This window comes from Mastigoproctus giganteus, chromosome 7 (assembly GCF_048544385.1).
Source record: "Mastigoproctus giganteus isolate SK-2022 chromosome 7, ASM4854438v1, whole genome shotgun sequence".
In the NCBI taxonomy this organism is placed as follows: Eukaryota; Metazoa; Arthropoda; class Arachnida; order Uropygi; family Thelyphonidae; genus Mastigoproctus; species Mastigoproctus giganteus.
In genome coordinates this window covers 45,745,370-45,768,668 of record NC_143581.1, presented here as the reverse complement: position 1 = coordinate 45,768,668, position 23,299 = coordinate 45,745,370, and the positions used below count along the sequence as shown (strand labels likewise).

General features: G+C 34.4%; 1 protein-coding gene across 8 annotated transcripts in view; it reads right to left on the bottom strand.

The window, feature by feature from the left end:
• LOC150082865 (uncharacterized) overlaps positions 1-23,299 on the bottom strand; it is a 175,930-nt gene that overhangs the window by 89,841 nt on the left and 62,790 nt on the right. For 5 of the 8 annotated variants that reach the window (XM_090377634.1, XM_090377633.1, XM_090377636.1 and 2 more), the window contains one exon: positions 9,626-9,739. The exons of the other annotated variants lie outside the window; for them this stretch is intronic. The gene's annotated coding sequence lies outside the window, so the exon portion shown is untranslated. The remainder of the gene's footprint in view (positions 1-9,625; positions 9,740-23,299) is intronic. 8 annotated transcript variants of the gene reach the window in all.

Here is a 23,299-nt window from a genome sequence, read left to right as displayed (position 1 = left end):
GGTCACGGGCCCGAATCCCTGCAGGAGCAGCATGTGCTGCGCACTGCTGCTCCTGCCCACCTGGCTACAGAGGCACCTAATACATATGTTACCTTATGGGATTGCGACACTTGCTTAGCACGGATTCACTTAGTGCTCTGTTTTTCCAGAACAAATTATCAGTGTTAAGCGGGGGGGGGGGGAGAATCACCTGTATTTGCAGCAGATGATGCTTGTTTGGCTGACATTCCACTATCTTTTGACCAAAGAGGCAGGTGATCCTTAGTCATTCCTGTGGTTCCTTTTTCCCATCTTTTATTCTCATTGGGATGCATCTTACATAGTCTTCCCACTTTGTCAGGTTGTAGTAGTGACGTTTGGCAGAATTCTGTGTGGTTTGCTTCCTGATGTGCACGTAGAGATTATTTTCATTAATTTTTAAATCTCCTGAGCACAGGTAAAAGGGTTAAAAAAGTATTTTATTTAATTTAATCATCTTGTTATAATGCATTTTTTGTATGATTTAGAGTACTATTGCCTAACTCAAACATAAATTATTACTACTTAGCATCCCATTAAGGAAAGAAATATAGCAATCCACAACCAGCTTCTGGTTCTAAAACTTGTAATTACTAAGTAATATTAAGGGAGGACATAAGACCCAAGAGCTTATTTAATCTGAAGGTTAAGGGTTCAAATTCACCTCCAAATTACTGAAATGGGTTCATGTTGCCACTAAATTTAATTATGCTGTATACCATTATGGTGCAAAAGCCTGGTGAGAACTATGCAAAAAAAAAAAAGTAGTAAAAGATATATTGTATTAAAATTCCAGGCGTGAATTGTAATATGCAGCTTATATCGGTTTTAAGATATCTACAAGTACTAATAACAAAATATTAGTCTAAACACAAGCATTTACGAAAATCTTTGCTGACAGGAGCATAAAAAAGGGGGTGGGGTGGGATGGAACAACCATCAAATACATATGGAGTAAGGATTGAATTGGATTTTGATTTTATTGGCGCAAAAACGATATGGAGTAAGGAAATGTATAGAACAAAGGAAAGAAAAAAAGAATTTATATCCCTTAAAATCAAATACATATGGAGTAAGCATACAGGTAGAACAGGGAGAGAAAAAAAAAAAAAAAAATCCTACCCCTTAATTCCTATTTTAGTACACAAAAAGGCAGTCTGAACTTATTCCATACAAACTTCATCTTTTGCATAAGTTATAGTATTTCTGGTGCAATCGATGTAGTTCTCCCAAATGAGACTTATCTGTGGTATTTATTTGAAATATGTCCCTACCCTAAGAAACCATTTAAAAGGGTTTATTTTTTTTATGCCACAAAAACGTCAAAGGTTATAATGCACCACGAAAAATTTAACTTTACAAAAAAAAAAAAAAAATCAAGGTTTTGGTAATCTATAAAAAGATTGCCTCATCAGAATTCACACACACACACAAGTAGAAATATAAAAATACAGTCGATTCCGCTTATTTGGCCCACCAGTTAACTGGGGCAGCCATTTTATTCGGGACAATCTTAAAGAACAGAACCCAATCGAGAAAATAGCCAGGGTTTACTTCGCTTAATTGGGACAACCTGCCGTTTAATCAGGGCAGGAGACCGCAGCACTCGAGATTACCATACGATTGTCTCCGACCATACCACGTGGTTCAGTCAGATTTCTGGAGGTCACAACCATAAAACAATCAGCAGTCCCCTGTTTATTGGACTTTTCTATTAGTGCTTCAATCATATAAAAAAATTAATTTTCAGAATCTGCTCTTCATTCCTATTTTTTAAGCTTCGTTACTCCGTTCTCACTTGTGCATATTGTGTTACTTGCAATTTGTGCGTGCCGTGTTCTTTGTTATCGATTGCTTATCTTTTTTACTGTTTTAAATTTTTAACCCCCACCCACAAATGTCAGCGAACAGAAATGTCAACTAGTTAGTATGTACATATTATAGTATGTATTAATTAAGCTATCCACATAAGCATAAATTTATTTTTATTTTGCTAACCTGTAGAAAATATTCTTCCAATTTTCACATATCATTTAATTTTTTAATTGGTAACGTAATAAAGTATAAATTTGTACTTAATAAAGGTATATCTTTACTTTCATAGCCTGTGGATAATATTCCTCCTATTTTCACTAATTAGAATTGCTGTTTAATAGAATTAAAGTTTAATTCACAAAAACGTGATAATAATGACCAGCGCTTACTACATATCATATAGTAAACGCTACTTTACTATGATGAGTCCATTGCAAAGTGATTTGATCGTACAGAAAATCAATCGTAAACCTGCATTTTTTTTAACTATTTATGTGAAACTTCGAAAAATTGGGGCAGCCGCTTAATCGGGCCAAAATGCACTAGTCCTGACGTGTCCCCAATAACCGGAATCGACTGTATATTTCCTATTTCACATATAACTATACATATTAATAGCACGTAAAAAGTTAAAACTGCTAACACAGTTGGTGTCAGATAAAATCAGAGTGTATAAGGATCAGTCAGATGGCTAAAAGCAATACAGCATGCACTTCTAAAATTTGGACAGTGTTAAAATATGCTTGATAGATAAAATGGTGTCACACTATTCGCACTAGGAGTGTCATTAGCCCTCAGCAGAAAAGAATGTGACTGTGTCCTAGGCAGAGTCCAGCAAGAATAACTTTCTCTTTACGATCCCTGCGCAGACTAGACTGCCATGGTTTGATTACAGGCTTAATCTGATATAGTTTGTTTGTTACCTGTCCATGCCATGAATCTTGCCACTGCGAATATATTTTGTTATGGATTATTTGCCTGTAGTCTGTATAAGGGACTGACAGCCCAAGATTATTCATCGGGACTGCTGATTTGAAAGCATTATCAGCCAATCAGGTCGAATCCACCTTCACAGAGAGAGCAAATCATCTGCTGAATTCGAGGCAGGATTGGATGATTGTTGTGGCTCATTGCTGATAAAGCCTGTAGTGTGCTAAACAAATCAGTATATATAATAATCCGATGATGTTGGCAAGTTATGTGGTCTGAGGCTAACTCTATAGCATGCAGCTCTGCAGTGAATATGCTGCATTCAGAAGGAATCTGTTCAGATATATTACAGTTAGAAAAGACAGCTGCAGATCCCACATATGATTCTGACTTTGAGCCATCTGTATACATAGGCAAGAAGTCAGAATGTCCGGTTCTGAGTAGAGCTGAAGGTAGACAACAAGCAGTATCTGATTTCATCCACTTTTTAAATGAGAAGTCACGTGCTGGAATTAGAACATGCCAGGGTGGCCATTTAAAAGGTACTACCAAATGACAAAAGTTAACAAGATTAAAGTAACTTTAAACTTAACCTTACATAATAAGGGAAAATGATTTCTAAGTCAGAGGTTTTTGCCTTGCACAATGATTTCCAGGAATATGTTATTCACTTAACACTAATGATAAATGTTCAAGTTTCCTGCAATGGCATGGAGAAAAAAAACTTCTGTTCTCTCTTTTAAGCTAAAAGCTTTATACTGCAACTGTTGTTGGTTATTTTACATTACTAATAAATAAATAACCCTTTCAATTTTTAAAAGTACTATAGAGAGCACTACTGTTTGACTACTTTGCACTAATTAATATACACACAACTTGTTGAATGAAGGGTTATTTATTTATTTATTCACATATTTATTTTTAATAAAACACTAGAGTATTGAATGTTGATACAATTTATTCTTATTAAGCTTTATCAATTAGCAATGTCAAGTGAAGACTGGAAAAGGAGGAAAACTATGTATAGTTATAATAAACTTAATCAACTCACTGAACCATGTTAGAATGTTTATCCTTTGACTTTATAGATGCATTTACTGTGCAGAATTCTAAATAACACAGCACAGTAAACTGTAGAGAAAACTAAGTGTAAAAAAATTATGTTTACTGCTTTAAAAAGCTCACATAAACCAAAACTTACAGGACTTGACTACACGTTGTCCTTATTGATGTTAAATATAAATGTGAGCAGATTTATGTAGATGAGCAGTTTTGTTGCCTATTGATATTGCTGCATTTTATACTGACTTCCACGTAATGATGCCTCATTTGGAAGAGTGGGATTGCTATAAAAGAAAGTGACAATTCCAAAATTTGATTTTTTAATTTGTAAGTATTGCTGTTTAATATAAAGATGCCATTAAAGCATTAATCCATTTGGTCCATTGGTGTCAAAATAGTAAAGTAAAAAAAAAAAAAAAAAAAAGAGAAAGAGAGAGAGAGAGAAAGATTTTTGGAAATAACATGGTCAAAGTTGTCACGAGCACCTGTGATATACTTTAGTTGCACAGAACATATAAAAAATAATGATAAAAAAAATATTTTTGATTAAGTTCTCATTCTGATTTTTAATTAATACTTACTAGCATTTGAAGTTGATTTCATAGAAACTGAACCATTAGATTTGTCCATTCAAACTGGATGCTACCTATATACAATCATTACTGTTTAGAAGTGGAATAAGTGTTAAAGTTTAGGAATTTTGGTACTAAGACATTTGGCTCACACAGTTTGTATATCTGTTCTTTTGTGATAGTGCAGATATACACAGTTTGTATATTTGCACTATCACAAAAGAACTGAATGGTAAATTTAATTAATCAGAAATTGCTCATATTCACTTAGTAATTTAGAAATCAATTAATGCCTTTGAATTAAGTTTCAATTCAACTCAAAGGCTTTAAGAAATCTAAAACCTTCAGCACACCTTAACACTTCGATTTTACTGTTTATAATTCATGTCACCTTGTTTTGTGAATTAGTAATTTTATTTCACTAGTGATTAATCAAAAGGTATAAAAATTATCTTGTAGCCACAATCCATTTCACTGAAAGAGCTCTAAAGGGCCTTTATCTGTGGTATTAACCAGTCAACAGTGGCACCCCCCAATTTTCTATTTTATTTCCAAAACATTTTTTGGATTTTTTGAATTCTACTTGTACACCAGTGCTAAATCTTTTAGTAATGGAATGAGATACTTAATGAAAACAATAATTTTAAATTTTTTAAATTAAAAATTTAAACCTAAAAATGTCTAAGTTTAAATTTATGTCTTGAAACAGCTAATGAAACAAAACTTTTATTAATCCTGCAAAAAACATTAAAAAAAAAAAAAACTTATTAACATAAAATGAAAGAACTATTAGTCATTTCCATTTTCAAGTTTACGAAGCAGTTAAAGCATGCAAAAATTAAATTCTGCATGCACATGTATCAATGTTTTGAAATATAAACAATAATCAAAATAAAACGCATTTTTTATATAAGAATTGTACTGTAAAACAGTGTTTAACACTACAACATATAGGGTAACAATAGCCCCAGCCATTATAATGAGAATGGTAATAACGTACAAAAAGTGAAACACAAAGATAGTAACACAAATAATAGCACTGATCTATCAGAACGCTTCACACAACTATTCAGTTTCAACAACTTGTGATTCCAAAAACTACTGACGTAAGACTGTTTATATTTTGAAAGATGGAGATCAGAGGAGCCACTCATCCCACATTGAAAACTATTATATTAACATGCAACAGATGCCACCAATGAACAAGGTGCCACCAATGTAAGGGTAATGGTCTTTAGCAGAGTTGAAGTTTTATGGTAACAAAGTGGCTTCTGTAGAAATATTGCACATTTCTCAGACAGTATAAATAAGAGCTAAATTTTGGAAAATAAACACTACAAAAAATGTAGTATAGCCATGGTGAAAACAACTTCCTGCATTCTTTGTAATGTTTTGACACAGCAAAGTCTTCAAAGTGAGCGATTTTCAAAATTGCAATTTTTTGTATCACCCACAGAACATTCTGTACCATAATGCACAAAAGTTTATCACCTGACAAAGTCAAATTCTGGCACAATCACCGATAAATTCAGCGGTTATAATAAATGGATATAATGAAACGACCACTGAATTTAGACTATGCAGTTGGGGTCATAGCATTTTCGTGGCTACATTTCTATAGCACAGGGGAAAAATTTTTAATGTGAAATAAATTCTAAAAATTCAGTAGGTAAACTCTAATGGATTCACTTTCAAACAATTTTTAAAAAAAAGTTAGTGTGAAATACTGCCATGCTTAGCAAAGTAAGAATTATACTGGATTAGTACATTTATAAAAAAAACTGGGCATTTCATTACATTAATATTCTTAGCTGTTGTTTAAGTTTTTTGATGCAAAACACTTTGCTCATCGTTCCCACAGCAAGCTAGTTTCAATTATGTTTTATGTACATTAGACCGCAAGTTGCAGGGCTGAAAAATCCAGAATAGCTCACAGGGAATCCTACATGGTAGATACACCCAAGATCAACTAACTATAATCTAGACTCGGGTGACTTTCAAGAATTCCTGCAATCTCTGATGGCATTCAAATGAATTAAAATCCAGACCTCTCTGAATAAGTACCACTGTTTGTCAGCAGGCAAGTTGGTGACCATCAAATAGCTTTTTTTTTTTTTTTTTTCCACTGAAATAAATGCAAGAAATAGTTTAAAACTGATTGCAATTCACTTACTGCAACAAAGTGTCAACGATGGCCATCTCTGTTGGCTCAAATGGGATAAACATTGTATACTATTCAATACATTAAAAAATAAATAAATAATAATAAAAAAAATTGTAATAAAGGTGACACAGTTACATCATTTATCAGTTTTACTGGGGGGGAAAAAAAACGAATTTTAGACAACTAATTAATATCATTCATAATTAATACCCCATGAGGCTGCAGTCTCAGAATATGCAATTTGACTGTTCTTCCCAAAGTGCAGTGATATTGCCTTATACGATTTGTGGGGGGCACACTCTTACAGAAGGTAAAATCAATAGCACTATGTGAAAAATTATCACGCAACATTGAAGAAACTATTTATCTAATCAACAATCGCCAATGTGAATTCCGTCAGTGTCAATCCACTGGTGATATCTTGATCTTGGGTTATGTTACCATATTTGGACAAATTCAATGGAAAGTTTGGCAAAACCGAAGAAGTTGCTCTTGACATTTCTAAGGCTTTTAATAAAGACAATCTTTATGCGTTTGGCATAAAGATTAAGGTTAAGAATAGAAAACAAACATAAGGGTTTGTTTTCTATTCTAGGCAAGTGGTAAGCCTGTTTTTCTACCCCCCCCCCCACACAAAAATCTCGAGTAGTTTCTGATAGCTGAGCATTACTTGAGAAACAAATGCTGGATTACACACCAAATTTTCAGCATATCTTGCAGTGGTCCCTCAAAAAGTGGTTTGGTGTACTGCATTTCTTGCCATGACTGCTATTGGTGAATCTGGCAGGAGACTCAAAGATGTCTCAGAACACAAGAGAGCAATCCATTCTGTGGATTTGGAACACTCAGCGATCACAGAGCACTTCTGGTCAACAAAACATCGACCCACGCTGTGACGTTGAGATTATCAACCCATCCCACAGTCGTGTCTGGTTGGAATCACTCCACATCTCGTGTTGTTGCAATTCCTTTAACTGGAACAAGGGAGGTCACATCCATCTAAAGCAACCATCATCCTGAATGATAAAATGTTGGTGCATGCAGCATACCCAAGCACTGCAGTTACAACCACAAGCCTCTACTTCCAACTGCTGATTGTTGTCTGCACCTGTGTCATGCGTTTTACCTTGCATGACTACCATGGCTGGGCACATAACATTCTGTACTATTTTTTGTGCTAACGTTCCCAACTGAAGAAGGGCAACTTATGTCAGAAAGCTATTGGTGATTTAGTTACTTTATTTTATTTTATCTTGTCTCAAGTTTGTTAAAGAAATTTTTTACCCTAAACCTGTTATTATTTTACCCGTTTTTTTCTCAGCTAAACTGCATTATATTTAGCAGATTAAGTAATCAGTCTTACAACCTTGTTCTACTCTATCATATTGACGTGCATTTTCTGCTGACTGTCTTTTCTACAGTTATTATTTCTCCTTTCTGTTCCAAACCATTCTGAACACATGCCTGAACTATTCAGCATTCATATTTAAAATAGCTTTTCCTTTTCCTCTATTTCTATCTACTTCTGTTTATAACCCACACAACCACTAGGTCAGGAGTTTATGATTATTAATTTTTGACAATGAATCATTAACTTCAAATCATCAAATCATGAAAAATCATTAAGTCACACTGGTTTGAAACAAGATTTCTACACACTCTTGCAATTGGGTATGTCAGAATAACTTGATTCAAATGTATTTGCTGAAAATTACAATTCACAGAAATTAAAGTCTAATACGAACAAGTATCCTCTGCTTTCTTAATCTTCAACCTACACACAGTTCTAAAGTACTCTAGATTCTAATGCCTCTAGATTCATGTTTTGGGTCACCACAAAAAATAAAATAAATAAAACAAAACAATAATAGGCATCAATAATGAAATGGTGTCTATTTGTTCAAATCAATCAGCCCACATTTTTCACTAATTTCGTGCGACTTCCCTTATGCAGTTAAGGATTTACAGGCTCAAAGTTATTGTTATGAATTATAATATATCAGTGTTGCAGAGAAAGCCTTATATTGACCAGAAAGTTTTGTGAGAGATGCAAAACTGTCTACACCAACAAAATTTTATTGCCCCTTTATGTGTCACAAAATTTTACCCTTAGCTGCCCTAGACTGTATTGTGCCATCGTTCCTAACAGTGTAGATTGAAACTGATGAAATTATTTGTTGAACAGCATGAACTAAGGATCAGTGAAAATAAATTATTTTGTCTCACATGGAGGGTCGGTCTAGTAAGAGGTTCAGTTCATTACCAGAAGAAATCAAACTGCTACAATAGGCAACAAAAAAAAAAAAAAAAAAACCACTTATTGTATCCACTTGTTGTTGAATAAAATAATTACCCAAGTGTTCAGTTATTGTAACTATATTTAAAATAGCCCAGCAGTAGTTTAGCAGATGAACTTAAGTCTAGTCCTGTGGTATAATTCTGGACTAGCTGACCATATGAAAGCCTTGTGAATAATCCCTTCACATGGCCTGACAAAAATCCAGTCAGTGCTGATTATAATGCTATACGCATTTTTAGGTTTCTACTTTTTTTTTAATCTATCAATGGATTAAAAAAAAAAAAAAAAAAAATGGAAATAAAGATAAAGAAATGCACATGAAATTGAATACAAAGTCAAATCACATATCATTACATTCCAAAATCCAAGTTCTACCAGATTATTTGAACGCCGACTTTGCCAGCATTAAATATACTAGTCAAAAATATTTAATGAGAAATCTTTCTCTCAAAAGAGTGGTTTATACCATGAAACCCTATATAACCAAATGAATATTAATATTGCCTTCTTTAATATGAAGTAATCATATTCATATTCTTATATATTTATGACATATGTAAATTTTATGCCATAGCTTTTACAGCGCATTAGAGGCCATTTTCATAATGTAAAACAATTCATTTTATTTTGAAGCCCCTTATACAGCAGAAAAACAATCCTATCCTTTTTCTCAAGTAGATGTAAATACATAAACACACAAGATGGAAGTATTTTACTTCTCAGAAAATACAAATATTAAATTGCAAATTTCTCCTTTTTTATTACCTTTGATTTCCTGAATATTTAAAACATTAGTCACTATCTTCATTTCACTAAAAGTATGTTTTATCCAATCCTCAACTGCTATCCAATTTCTTCATTTCAGAATTTGGTTTAATCCTGATTATTTGGGAAAAATGAAAAAATTTCAGAATAAAGGCTAAAAGTAAATAAAGTTTTAAAAAATCTAATGAAGTTTAAATGCTGTAACAAGACAGTGTAGCTATTAATAAGAAAATTCCTCAAAAATATATATGTAATTAACAATGAATGCTGAGTGAACCACATCTTCAAAATGGATTTGTTCTAAGATGCCATATATGCATCTTTAACATTTTAAAGATAACTGGATTCTTTTAAATTAGTGCCAAAGCTAGTCAGGCTATAAGGCAGTGCATCAATAAACTGTTTCCATTTCATGGCCAATTTTTGTTTATAGAAATCTGATGTCAAACAGATATACACTTTAAAAAAATTTTTTTAGGAAGATTAAAGTTTTTCCTTCTCAAACTATTGTCTTGAAATCAAAATATTCTCTTGTTTAAACTTTAAATAAAAATCTCTATGCAGACTAACTTATGGAATGAAATTATAGACCTTCAGACACTCAAAAAAATTCAAGGTGGTGGTGGTTAGATGTCAAGGTCATGACTATTTACCAAAGTAATGTTTATTTTCTACTGCAAAGTTTAACAATTTACATACGGTATAACAGTAATCTGTTACACAAGAACATATAACATGCAATTTGCAAGAAAAAGGCCTGGAAAAAAAATATATAAATAAATAAAATAAAATATTAAAATTGACAGTCCTACTACAAAACTGCAGTGTGGCAACTTCAGGCAACCTTAAGCTAAGAAAAATCACAAGCCATCCTCCTTACAAGAGCAAGCAGCATCTTGAAGTGACTATATGATGAACCTACATCTTTCTACACTGCCAGAGCCAGTAATTTTTCCATAATGATGTAATTTGTCAGCATAGATGGAGAAAACCTCAAAAAAAAAAATCATTGTGGGGGTATATGATCCTCACATTAAAAAAAAAAAAAAAAAAAGCATCAAGTACAGGTCAACTCTAAACCACCCTTATACAAGTCTTAAAATGGAGTTGTCAAAACTTAAAATATTATCCCAATTTATAATTGTAATCAAAAGCATTCTCTGTACCTCTCAATGTCTATACTTTTTTGAGGTATATTTTACAAGATTCTTTAAGTATGGAGTGTTGTTTGTTTGTTATTTGGTTTTTAGGAGCATTAGCAACTAAGGCCATATTGCTCCGGGATATGCGGTGGTCATTCCCTGAATGACCTTTCCGCATCCTCTGTATTTGGTGGTGACGGGCTCGAACCCCGGTCTAATCAAGAAGCGTGTGCTACGCACTGCTGCTCCTTCCCACCTGGCTACGGAGGCGCCAGTATGGAGTGTACGTTGCCTACTGTGATCACAGACAACATTATCATTTGTTTAAAATAACTACTTTTATGAAGCTCTGATCAAACTTACATTGAAAAAAAAAAATTTTTTTTTTTATTGTAATCATCAATTCAGTTTATGTTATCACTTTTGCTTTACCCTGGTTTAAGTATGTATAGAGATGATTACTTAACATCCCAATCTGTTCTTGAACCCTGACACATTGCATAGCTGGTTAATGAAGTTGCTTTTTACATTTGGTATAACTGTTGTTACTCCATGAAAGAAAGTACTGTATCCGTATTCCTACAAATCAATGTTTTACAGTAGAGCATTAACCATTTTCTTGATTTTAATGATTTGTATGGATTTCCAGAAACACTGAGTTTCATTTTTATTGATGGCTTTCTTGAAGAAATAGTGAACAGTCAAATTAAAGTATTTTTTATTGCTTGATTATAGTGTTTTCCATCTTTTCACTCTGCATTAATTAACAATTCTTGTTCCATCAGTTATTGTTATCAGTTTAGCCAAGTTCCACAATAAGCAGTGTGGAACTTGGCTAAACTGATATCAATTCTTTTATTGATATCAGATATTCATAATGCTTTTCATGTGAACACTGTTTTTGAAAAAGATAAACTGTCATGCTGTATGTGTGGGATGATTTACAACAACACTTGTAATGGTGCACATGCCCTTTTTACAGACTGAACTGTTGTACTGTTTCAAGACTTGCTCTGATGACTTGAGTGCAGTCAGTGAGGCATTGCCGCCAAAGCAAAATCAGACAATGATATATATATATATATATATCAATGTAATGGAGAGGTGCTTTATCTTACTAGAATTATACCTGGATAAGATTTTACCTTCCAACTGTAGAAACTAGTCCGTCTAAAATACAAATCAAAGAAACAACTGTAGTACACGGCTGCTAATGAGCAACTTGCTGACATATATTGGTTGACATACTAATTAAACAGCAAAAAATTAATTTCAAATAAAATACATATTATGATACCAAAAATTATAATATAAACTACATCAGGGGTGACCAATCTGCAGTACATGCATAGCTCTTGTCAAATGGCACAACTGATTTGTAAAAAAAAAAAAAAAAAAAAAAATTAAACTGATTTGAAAAATCTGAAATGAATATAAACATACAATTTCAAATTGTTCATTAATTTTATGTACTTGGCATAAAATTCCTTTATGTAGTTAAGAATTTACAAGCTCCTAAAGTTACTATATAGAATTTTTTAGCTTTAGGTGTCTTTTTTACAGAAAAAGAAAAACTGAATTTTTAAATGCAATCTTTTTTCCCACATCCAAATTTGATATGTGGGAGGCAGATTCTGAATCAGTTCCTGGGTGGCATACGACCCAGTCCTAACATTATGTAGCAACACTGCAGGAAAAAGTTGGCCACTACTACTCTTAAAATACCCACAAAGAACTTCACGTAAGTAAAATGCACAATTACTTGAAACTCCCAATGCTGATGAGAGTATAGATAATGTGATTTATGGGTCTATGATTACAAATTTACAGCTGTATCAATGTCAATAAGTGTATTTTCATGCCATATGATATGCTAATCTATAAATATGAAAATTAAATTGTTCCTGGTTGGAGTTTTGAATCTGCAACAAGGTAGCTTAAGACAGTAAGATAGTGCACTATATCTACAAAATGCACATTTTAGTTCTGCATATTTTACTAGATGAGCAACTTCAATTTGCAGAAGTAAAAACTATGCAATCCTCACCCAAAACAGACTTTGCTACAGTGTGAACAGAGACAACCCTTGTATAAGGCAGTAGTCAGGCCATACCTTGAGTATTACACAAGTCTGGAGGCCCCATTTTAGGAAGGATGTAAAGCTGCTGTTACCAAGAAAGGCAGAGTCTGGAGACTAGGCACCTGCGGAGGTGATCTAATTGAGGTGTATAAGGTCTTGAATGGCTTGAGCAGGCTCAATGCTGATGGGATTCTTCCACTTGCTCAGATGGGACATGAATTCAAATTGTGGAAAGACAATTGTAGAATAGATGTGTGGAAATTTGCCTTTAGCCAGTGGGTGGTTGATAGTTGGAACAAACTTCAATTTGCTGTAGTGGAGGTCAACAACTTAAATGAGTTCAAGGCAGAACTAGACAAACATTTGAAGTGAATGGATGGGTGAAATGGGAAGGGTTTTTTTTTTTTGCTGATGCTATATAAGCTTGCTTTCTTGCATCATATGCCTCTACTAATGCTAAATGCTGTAGCCTCAAAGACTCAGTTGTTTCACAGAAATTAGAATTGGTATCACTGCAGGCTTATTTAAAATGACAAGAATGCCGAAATGCAGATGTCTTTATGTTCCTTCTTCATGAATCTCAAATTCCAGCTTCAACCCTTGCAAACTGTCTTGAATCCTTAAAAGTTCCCCAAACCTTAAAATCAATCCTAATGGTTAAGTTTAAAGCAAAACCTTTTTAAGGAAACCTCTAGTGATTTTTGTGGGTCTGTCTATCAAACTTTCAGAACAAGTTTTTCAACCCACAGCCATATCAGAAAAAATAAGTTACTGCATGGTTAATTCCAAAAGCTGCTTTTCTAATTTTCCTGAAATAAAGGACAGTTAAATTGCAGATGGAAAAATTTACACTAAAAATTAATTTTACATTGGTCACTGGCCATCAAGTACTTAAATAAATTCAGCACAATTTAAAAATGATTAACGCAGAGTACTCTTTAAAAAGGACCTGAAACAAAAGCCCTCTGCTTAAAAGAAGTGAAAAATGCATTATGTTTAATGAACCCCACCCCCCAATTTTAGTCGGTTATAAACAGGAATTAAACAATGACAAAACAGTTTGCTTTGTTCTTTAGAGAGAGGAAAAGTCAATTATATTCATCAAATGAAAGCTTCAGATTTTCAGTGATTAAGAATGAAGTACACCAATTTATATTTTTACACTGAAGGTAATATTTCTCATAGGTTAATGATGTTGACACTGTTGTGCATGCTATAAGACAGTCTGTATACTGCCACAAAAAGTGTACAGCACATTATTAACTGCTGTGTTAATAAATGATTACAATAAAACAGTTACAATGTAGTTAAATTCTCTTCTAACCTCAACTTTCCAGAGTATAGACGGAAATTTTATTTCAATATTTCAGTTTCCCTTTGATTTTACCCATAATGGAGTCAGGTTTTTTTTTTTTTTTTTTTTTAATATGTATATATAACAAGACTTGTTACTGGAGATATTTGGTCTTATTATCCAATACAAATATAAATATCCCTTGATTTACACTGTCCCAATTTCCATCCTTTCACTCTCACTTTTATAAACTAGATAATTATTATCCGTACCAGCACGTTAGAGAAAGTACTAGGGGGAGAATATTCTTGACCTCATCATTATGAACGAATTAATGACATTACAGGAACCATTGTCAGGAAGTCATCATACAATAGTCAGAAGATGAAAGCTGTTGCAGTAGTTAAAGGCACAGGCTTTAACTTCAGACTTGGACAGTTTAAGGCATCTGTGAGTTAGGCAGATTGCAAATACATTTGAATTATGGAATACTTTTAAAGCAAAAATCACTGAAGCCATGAATGCAAACATATCTTTAAGAAAATATTGCAGGAGGATGATGCCGATATGGATGACTGCACAGATGGCTGGTCAAATAGAACAGAAAAAGATAACAGGGACCAATTACAGAATAAAGTAAAGTACTGAAGCCTGCAACAGGTACAAGTTGATCTGTAATAGTACCACAGATAAGGTCAGGAAGACTAAGGCTGCATTAAGAAAGTATTGGCTAAGAGAGCACAAGGAATTTTTTGTGTATGTGAATACAACGAAGAAGAAAGCGAATCAGATCATTTCCTTGTGCACTGGGTGTGGGGAAGTCTTAGATAACCCAACTGATGTTGCAGATGAACTGAATAGGTACTTTGCTTTGGTCTGCTGATGAAAGACTCTTCATGCTGAGCTGTGTGAGTGAGGCTAAGCCACATGAAATTAGCAACGTCGTAATTACAGATGATTGTTTATGAGAAAAAACTTTTGAGCATAAAGACAAGTAAGGCTCCTGGGAGTTGATGGCATATACCCTGTAGTTTTGAGGGAAAGCACACGAGGGAGTGTATTAAATCACTGAAATTACAAGGGTATCTTTGGTCTCAGGGGAGATCCCTTTGGATTAGAAAAGTTCCAATACATAAAAGTGTTCTAAGAGTGAAGTTGGCAACTGCAGACCTGTTAGTCTGACTTCAGTGGTAGAAAAAACCTTAGCAACAATGATTAAGAGTGCAATCCAGGGACATTTAGATAGATATGACATTTTCTGAAGGACACACAACATGGCTTGGTTAAGGGAAAATCATGTTTAACTAATTTAGTACACTATTTTGACACAGTTACTCATGAGCTGAATTTAGGGAACAATTTCAACATAGTTTATTTGGATTTTTGCAAAGAGTCCCTCCTAAGAGGTTACTCTATAAGCTTGAACAAGTTGGGATTACTGATAAGAGTCTAAGGATTGTGGGGTGGCTGCAGGGCAGAAGACAGAAGGTTGTGATTAATGGATATTCTTCAGATTGGTGTAATATCAGGAGTGAGATCCCTCAAGGATCAGGTCTTGGACCACTGTTGTTTTTCATTTACATAAATGATATTGACAAAGGGATAGAAGGCATGATGTCAAAATTGGCAGATTCATTAGTGACCAGTGCCAAGCAGTGCTCCTTCAGGATGACTTGAGAAAACTTCAAAGATGGTCAGAAATGGCAGCTATGTTTTAATGTTGCTAAATGCAAGGTCTTACACTTGGGGAATAGCAACCCACAAATAAATTATACACTTGGTGGGATTGAATTACAAATAGTGTAAGAGGAAAGGGAGCTGGGAGTTACAATATGGGCAGATAAAGTTTCCTGAACAGTGTAAACAGACAGCCAAGAAAGCCCATGGTGTCCTATCGATGATTTATCAAATGTTATCCTGTAGAGATAGGGAGGTCATAATCCCACTATATAAGGAAACAGTTAGACCACATTTGGAATACAGGAATTCCCCAACTTACTAAATACTTACGGAAATTCGACTTTACGTAAGCTTTTTCCGTCCGGTGCACAACTTAAAAAAATCGTGGAAACGTATTTTGCATCCCGTAGGAATAAATGGAGGTATCGTGAAAATATCATAATGTGAACCCAATAACACATTGTTTATTTATTTTTATTTTTTTTGTAATTTGTTCCAAGTCCTTGGAAGTTGAAAATTTCCCTGTATTACTAAGCTATTTATCTCTCTAAAAGGTCATATTTATAATGGAAATTGCACTACCCTTTCATCGATATCATATGTTCCCATTATAAGAATCAATTTTGAATGCCTTTGTGATATTTTTCTGAAGGACGCTTCTGGAGGTCACGACCAAAAAACAGTATACACTTTCCAGTTTACTGGGCTTTTCTGTTAGTACATCTAATTATAAACTCAATCTTATTGCATTTGCGATAATACCAATAACTGCAAATGCGTGGGTTTTTACGCTATTATGGTGAAATGTTTTACCCTTCACTGAAATTTTGAATCATATAAAAAACAAATTTTCAGAAACTTTTCATTCCTACTAAGTATTACAATGATGAAGGGAAAGCAACCAACAGAAAGTGCAAGTGGCGGTAGTGCCAGAAAACGAAAACAAAATTTGATTTAGAAAATGAAGATTAAGTATGAAGCAAGACAAAGTTTGTCAGCTATTGCAAGGGAATTTAGGTCTCGCTGCTTCAATGGTGAATACTATTTTAAAGGCCAGTGCATGATAAAAGAACAGATCAAAGGATCAACACACTTAAGATCAACAGTGATCACAAAACAGCATTCAGGTGCTATATGGAAGATGGAACAGCTGTTAATAATATGGATGGAAAATCAGATTCAGAAGTGAGTCTAATGACCATGCAAGCAAAAGCAACAAGTATTTATAAAGATATTAAGGATAAGTACGGCAAACCCCAACCCAGGTTTGTGGCAAGCAAAGGGTGGTTTAATAGGTTCAAGCATCGCGCTGGTTTCCACAACGTTAAGGTATGTGGTGAAGTCGCCAGTGCCGATATTCTGCAGCTGCAGAGAAATTCTGTGATGTGTTGGAAAAAATTATTGATGAAGGCGACTATTCAACGCAGCAAATTTTTAACGTTGATGAGACTGCTCTGTATTGGAGAAAAATGCCGGATCAAACATACATTGCCAAAGAGAAAAATACAATGCCGGGTTTCAAGGCGTCAAAAGATCAGGCCACGCTCTTGCTTGGGGCTAATGCAGCGGGAGATTACAGATCTAAACCACTGCCTGTGCACCATTCTGGAAATCCTCGTGCATTTAAGGGCATCAATAAAGTCACCCTACCCGTGCATTTCCGATTGAACCAGAGAGCATAGATAACAATCTCTCTCGGTACACGGGTTGAAAGAGAGGGGGAAGTGAACCGATATAACAAAACTGACTTCCTTGTTTAAATTTTTTTTTGATAATTATCAGTATTTCGAAATATTATTATTAAAATAAATGACCACAGAATTGTGGTTGAAAAAAAAAGTAACTTTAAAATGAGAAGCAAGTACTTCTAGTAGTGCAACTGTGGTTGATGAAAACGCACACAATACTGTCACACTTCAAAGTGAGGATGAACAATTGCAGCCTTTTGTTCCCCAAAAATCAGGAACCAACTAATAAAAGATCAAATGATGACAGTTATTTGAATTTCGGCTTTACATGTGTTGGAAATAAAGATGCTCCTGATGCACAGTGTGTCGTATGAAATAAAATATTAGCAAATAGTTCATTGGCTTCTGCTAAACTTGTATTTAGTAAGTGTTCCGTCGATATATTGTGAGATGAAAAGTGTTCCGTGACTAAAAAAGTTTGGGAAAAGCTGTTTTAAGCAATGCTTCACAACCTTTATCTCAAAAAATTAGGCGGATGTGCTGAGAAGTGGTAACAGAAATTGTTTAATGTAAGTTTAACCCTACTTAACAAATCCGTGCTGTGAAGGATTTCTTAGGGAGTAAAACTTATGGACTAATGGGGACCTGCACTGATGTGTGGAATGCATATAAATTATCACCTGATAATTTATATGCATCTCACATTCTTCTCTGCCATCAGTCTCATTAGTACATCTGAGATCCATTTAGGTATAAGATATGAACAGTATTTCTTAGTTGTTATGGAAAGCCTAATAACTTCTCTAATTACTTCCTTGAATGCTTCCCATTTAGAATTTACTGCTGGTAACATCATCAGTTGGTGCACTGCATAGGATTTAAAAAGTGTCTGAGACCACTACAGGCACTCTTAAGAAAACAAAAGCTGTTCTCTTTACCCTTTGTTTGTTTATAGGCTTTACGGCACAAGGGCAGCAAGACCATAATGCACACAGCTATGGTAATGCCTTTACCCTTGACAGTAGTTATATCGGTGAAGGTAAAGAAAGCCAACACGAGAATGATGAGAAACGTCGGATAACTTGCGCGGAAAATTAGTTTCCCGATACGCACTCTAGCACTACTCGCTCAGTAAACAGACGGTAGGTGTTATCAGTCTGGAGCAAAGTCGAGAAGGATATATATTTATTGACAAGTAGGTGCGGCAAACAATGTGCTGATTGGTGCGCGAACACAACACGCAATAACATCGGTTTAGTATCACTTTAGTAGCACTAATGGTAACTTGTCTAATTGCACATGTCCTAATGAACACTTTCCATAATGGTTAAAAAAGGTCAGGTTACCTCCACTTGAATCCCATGGGAGCTTGAATCCCTCCCAAAATGGAGGGGGTAACCTAACCTTTTTTCTTTAGAATCATGGGTGGACTAGAGCATAAATTGTTTATGAACAAAATATTAATTTTTTATTACTGTACTTTTAAAGACACTCTTGCAGATAGACACATATAATGTCAATAGCTATTCACTATATATATAAAGAACCTTTCTTTCTTTTCCTATTATTTCTTAACCTAACGTTTAAGGTTAGGTCACGAAATATAAGGAAACCTTTTCTATTATTTCCTAACCTACCATTTAAGGTCAGGTTATGAAATATAATGAAAAATAAAAAAACCATTTACTATACTGTTGATTTAGGTAACTAAACGTAAATCAACAGTATAGTAAAAACACTCATGAACTCCAAAAATCTGCTTTTAATGAGATAAAAACATAATGAAGAACATAAAAATGAACAGAATGAAACTTTTATTAATTTAGTTTTCATCAAAAAAAAATCAACCAACGTTTTAATTTTCCTTACAAATTTCTTCCATCTTTAAAAGATTAATCGCTACTATTACATGTTTACCATTCATCACAAAACTATTATGCACCATTCTTTACTCATAAATACACTTTATAATGCCAACCAAATGACCACCCAGTAGCTTGTAGTCTGTTGCACCCACCACCAATCATTTCATCATTTGCCACGCCTACCTGTCAATCAATATATCCTTCTCGATTTCGGCTCCAGACCAATAACACCTACCGTCTGTTTACCGAGCGAGCAGCACTACAGTCTGGTGTCGGGAAACTAATTTTTTGCGTAAGTTATCCGTTGTTTCTTGTCATTCTCATGTTGGCTTTCTTTATCTTAGCCGTTATATCTTTAAGTGCTGAAACCAATGTTTAGTCTCCAGAGCAAAGTATCTGGCTTCTCTCCCTCCCCATCTCCTTCAACCCATGCACAGTATTAAGTACTATAAGTTGATGCCTTTCATGTTTGGAGTTTTCATTAAAAAAAAAAAAAATTCAAATATAAATGTAATGACATCAAAATATTGTCTAATTTTGAAAGTTCAAGTAAAATGACACTATCGAACTGCTTATGGAAAAATAACAGAATTAAGGATGTGAAATGAAAAATGTACTGTTGTTAGAATAAAGAAATAAAATTGCACTATTTGACAATTACTTGTCTATTATTTAAAAAAAAAAAAAAAAAAAAACAGCACTAAATGGTTTAAAAAATTAACCATGAGCCAGGTCTTGGTTTGTTTGTTTGTTATTTGGTTTTTAGGAGCATTAGCAACTAAGGCCATATTGCTCTGGGACATGTGGTGGTTATTCCCTGACCTTTCCGCACCTTCCGGTCTAATCAAGAAGCGTGTGCTACGCACTGCTGCTCCTTCCCACCTGGCTACGGAGGCGCCGCCAGGTCTTGGATTTACTTTTAATGCTAATGGTTTAATTTGAAATATAGGCTGGCAACTTGCATTTTAAGGTGCAGCCTCCACACATTTCACCATGAGTTCCTCCCCCCTATGCAAAAATTTGGTTTACAATGCTTCACAACCTTTAAGAATCCATGTCCAAATTTACTTAGGCATGGTTGCTCAAAGGCACCTGCAACTTTATTTTAAAAGTCTCTAAAATGAACATACTAGGACTCCAGACTGCCTAAATCCAGGACTGCTCATGGCATACCAACATTGCTTGTCTTACAGAAACTATAGAAAATTTGTTATGTGACAAAATCATGTGGTCCAGGATCAATGGCCCCTTTTATTTTATTTTTCTATAATGAAAAATAAAAGGGACATTTGGGATTCACTGATAAAACTATAATGAAATTATGCTTAGAACTGGTAGAAAGTACTATTGCTGCCAGAGATGCAGAGTGGCAATACTTACATGGAAGGTTATAAGATAATAACTACTTTATAATTAGATTAAAAACTCTGTACCACCTGTAATTATTTTTTAAGCAAAAATGATAAAATTTATTAAACACAAATGAAAATTAAAAAAATTGTACAAAAAAAAAAAAAAAAAAAAACCGACCCATTCTAATAACCCAACCATTTTATACAGCAACTTCAACAGAATTTTGAAATCCTTGTGGATAATAGTATGGAGTTGACTGTCACTGACTGTCCACATGACACCCTCCACACCAGCCATGGGTTATTGGAATTTCTGTAACGTTTTACTTTATTTTTCAATGAACCTGGTTCTTTTTTGTTTAATTTAAGTGGAGTAGTTTTTAATCTATAATTAGCTATTTGCACATCTTTATCACAAGAAATTAATACCAACTTTGATTCTGATATCAGCATGTTTCATCCAAACATGCTGATATCAGAATCTGATATTAAAGCACACTTGACACCCTGTAGAAGCACCAGTTGCAGAGCAATGCCTTAGAATAACTTTGAAGTTGTGTAATAAGGCATTCAGGGCCAGTAATAATGCAAGTTTTTTCTTTCTTTTAACATGAGTTTTAGAAATGTATAACAGTTTTGTGATACTTAAAAATAGTAAAAACCATTCTACTGTCACAAACCCTTGGGAACATTTGAAACCAATTCCTGCTACATACTGTACTATATATACTTGTGTTGGAACACCACAGAGAGTAAACACATCGCATGTAAAATACCAATTATGTAATGATGTAACTCTTTCTTTAAAAAGAAAGAGAAAACTTTTTTTTTACAATAGAATTATTTATTTTTTTTTAATGCCAAACATAAAAGATATTAGAACCTATAATACTTAAGAGTACCATGTTTCAGCTGAAGGTAGATAATACTTGTTGACATTAGACTTCAATTTCTGTAGATTGTACTTTTAAGGAAATACATGTGAAGTAAAAGATTGTTCCAGAAAACAGAAGTTGAAGGGATAAATGAGGAAGAAAATTTGGACAGTAAATGGATGCTGACTGGCTGCAGCACATGTTCAGACTGGTTTGGAAGAAAGAGGATAAATTACAGATGCTAATTCAGAAGAACAGTCTCCACCCATGGAGGTATCTATAGAAAAGCATGCAGCAGAAACAGAACATCTGAGACAGAATGGAGACTCTGTAAGAGTTAATCTGACTTCCCTCTTCTGAATAGTGTAGAAGCCAGAGAGAGGCATAGAGTGCACCGCCTGAGATATGGGAATAACATTCCATGGTAGGGTGGATTTGAAATTTATAGTGATAAGTAGTTTAAAAGAAAAGTAATGCCAAGAGCAATAGAGAAAACTTTTTTTTATGCAGAAGAGGCAATATTTGTGATATGCTTATGCCAAATAAGATTAGAAGTCAGGGTAATTCCTAATAGAGATATGATCTTGTTTAGAGGTATAGAATCATTAAAAGGAAAACAGGAGCAGCAGACTACTTTTTTGCAAAATGTAAGACTAAGTTATCTTTGGTCCACTGGAGAATTACCCAAAGATCAGCAATTAAGGAATTGGACAATATTCAAGAAGACAAAGCTGTTTATGTAAGGCAAGGTTTCTGAAACTGGAACATCATTAGTGTACAAGAGGGGGAGAAAGAACTTAATCTTGGGAAATGCCAGTATTACAGGAAAAGTTAAAAGATATAGCACCATCTATTATCACTTGAAGCAAGTGGTCAGAGAGAAAACTGGATATCCAATTGCAAAAAACAGTCAGCAATCCATAAGATGAAAGCTTGTTTAGAAGACCTTCATATCAAACACAATCAAATGCCTTAAAAATGTCGAGAGCAATTGCTTCAGTTTCACCAAACTGAATTCCTCTGCAGATGGGTAATGTAAGCCAATATATAACCAGTGCATCAACACAGATGGATGCCCCATACTGGCAATCTCTGATTAGATGGAGGGCCTGAGAGTTTAGGAGGTGGCAGTTAATGGATTTGTTCATTACTCTGGAAAGGGTAGAGATAAGCCAATAGGACAAAAATTGCATGGGAGGTGTCTGCCATGCTTTTTAGGAATCGGCTGGATATGGGCAAATTTCCAATCATAAGGAAGAACACTAGTGGAATAAGAACGTGCAAGGTGATAGAACAGGAGAAAGGTAATGGGCACTGGATCTGAGACTAGGTGGAGAAATGCCATCAGGACCTGTAGCTTTCTTGGAATCAATATTGTTAAAAATTCTTCTACATCCTTTTGACAAACAACCACAGTTGGAATTGGGTGGAGTGTACTGGTAGGAGGTAGTTTACCAAGATCATCAATACAACAATTAGAAGAAAGGTAGGATTCTAGCAGGTTGGCATTACCTTTCCTTGAAATGGCAATAGAGCCATCAGGTTTTAACAGGGATAGGAGTAGAGATGGGCAAAAGTTGCAGCTAATAGCTTTGGCAAAAGCTCAAAATGCTCGACCAGTGTCTGGAGAAGTGAATTTTTTTACTCTTAGCCTATTTTTCGAAATGTAGTTTGGATTGATTAACTGTTTTACAATTG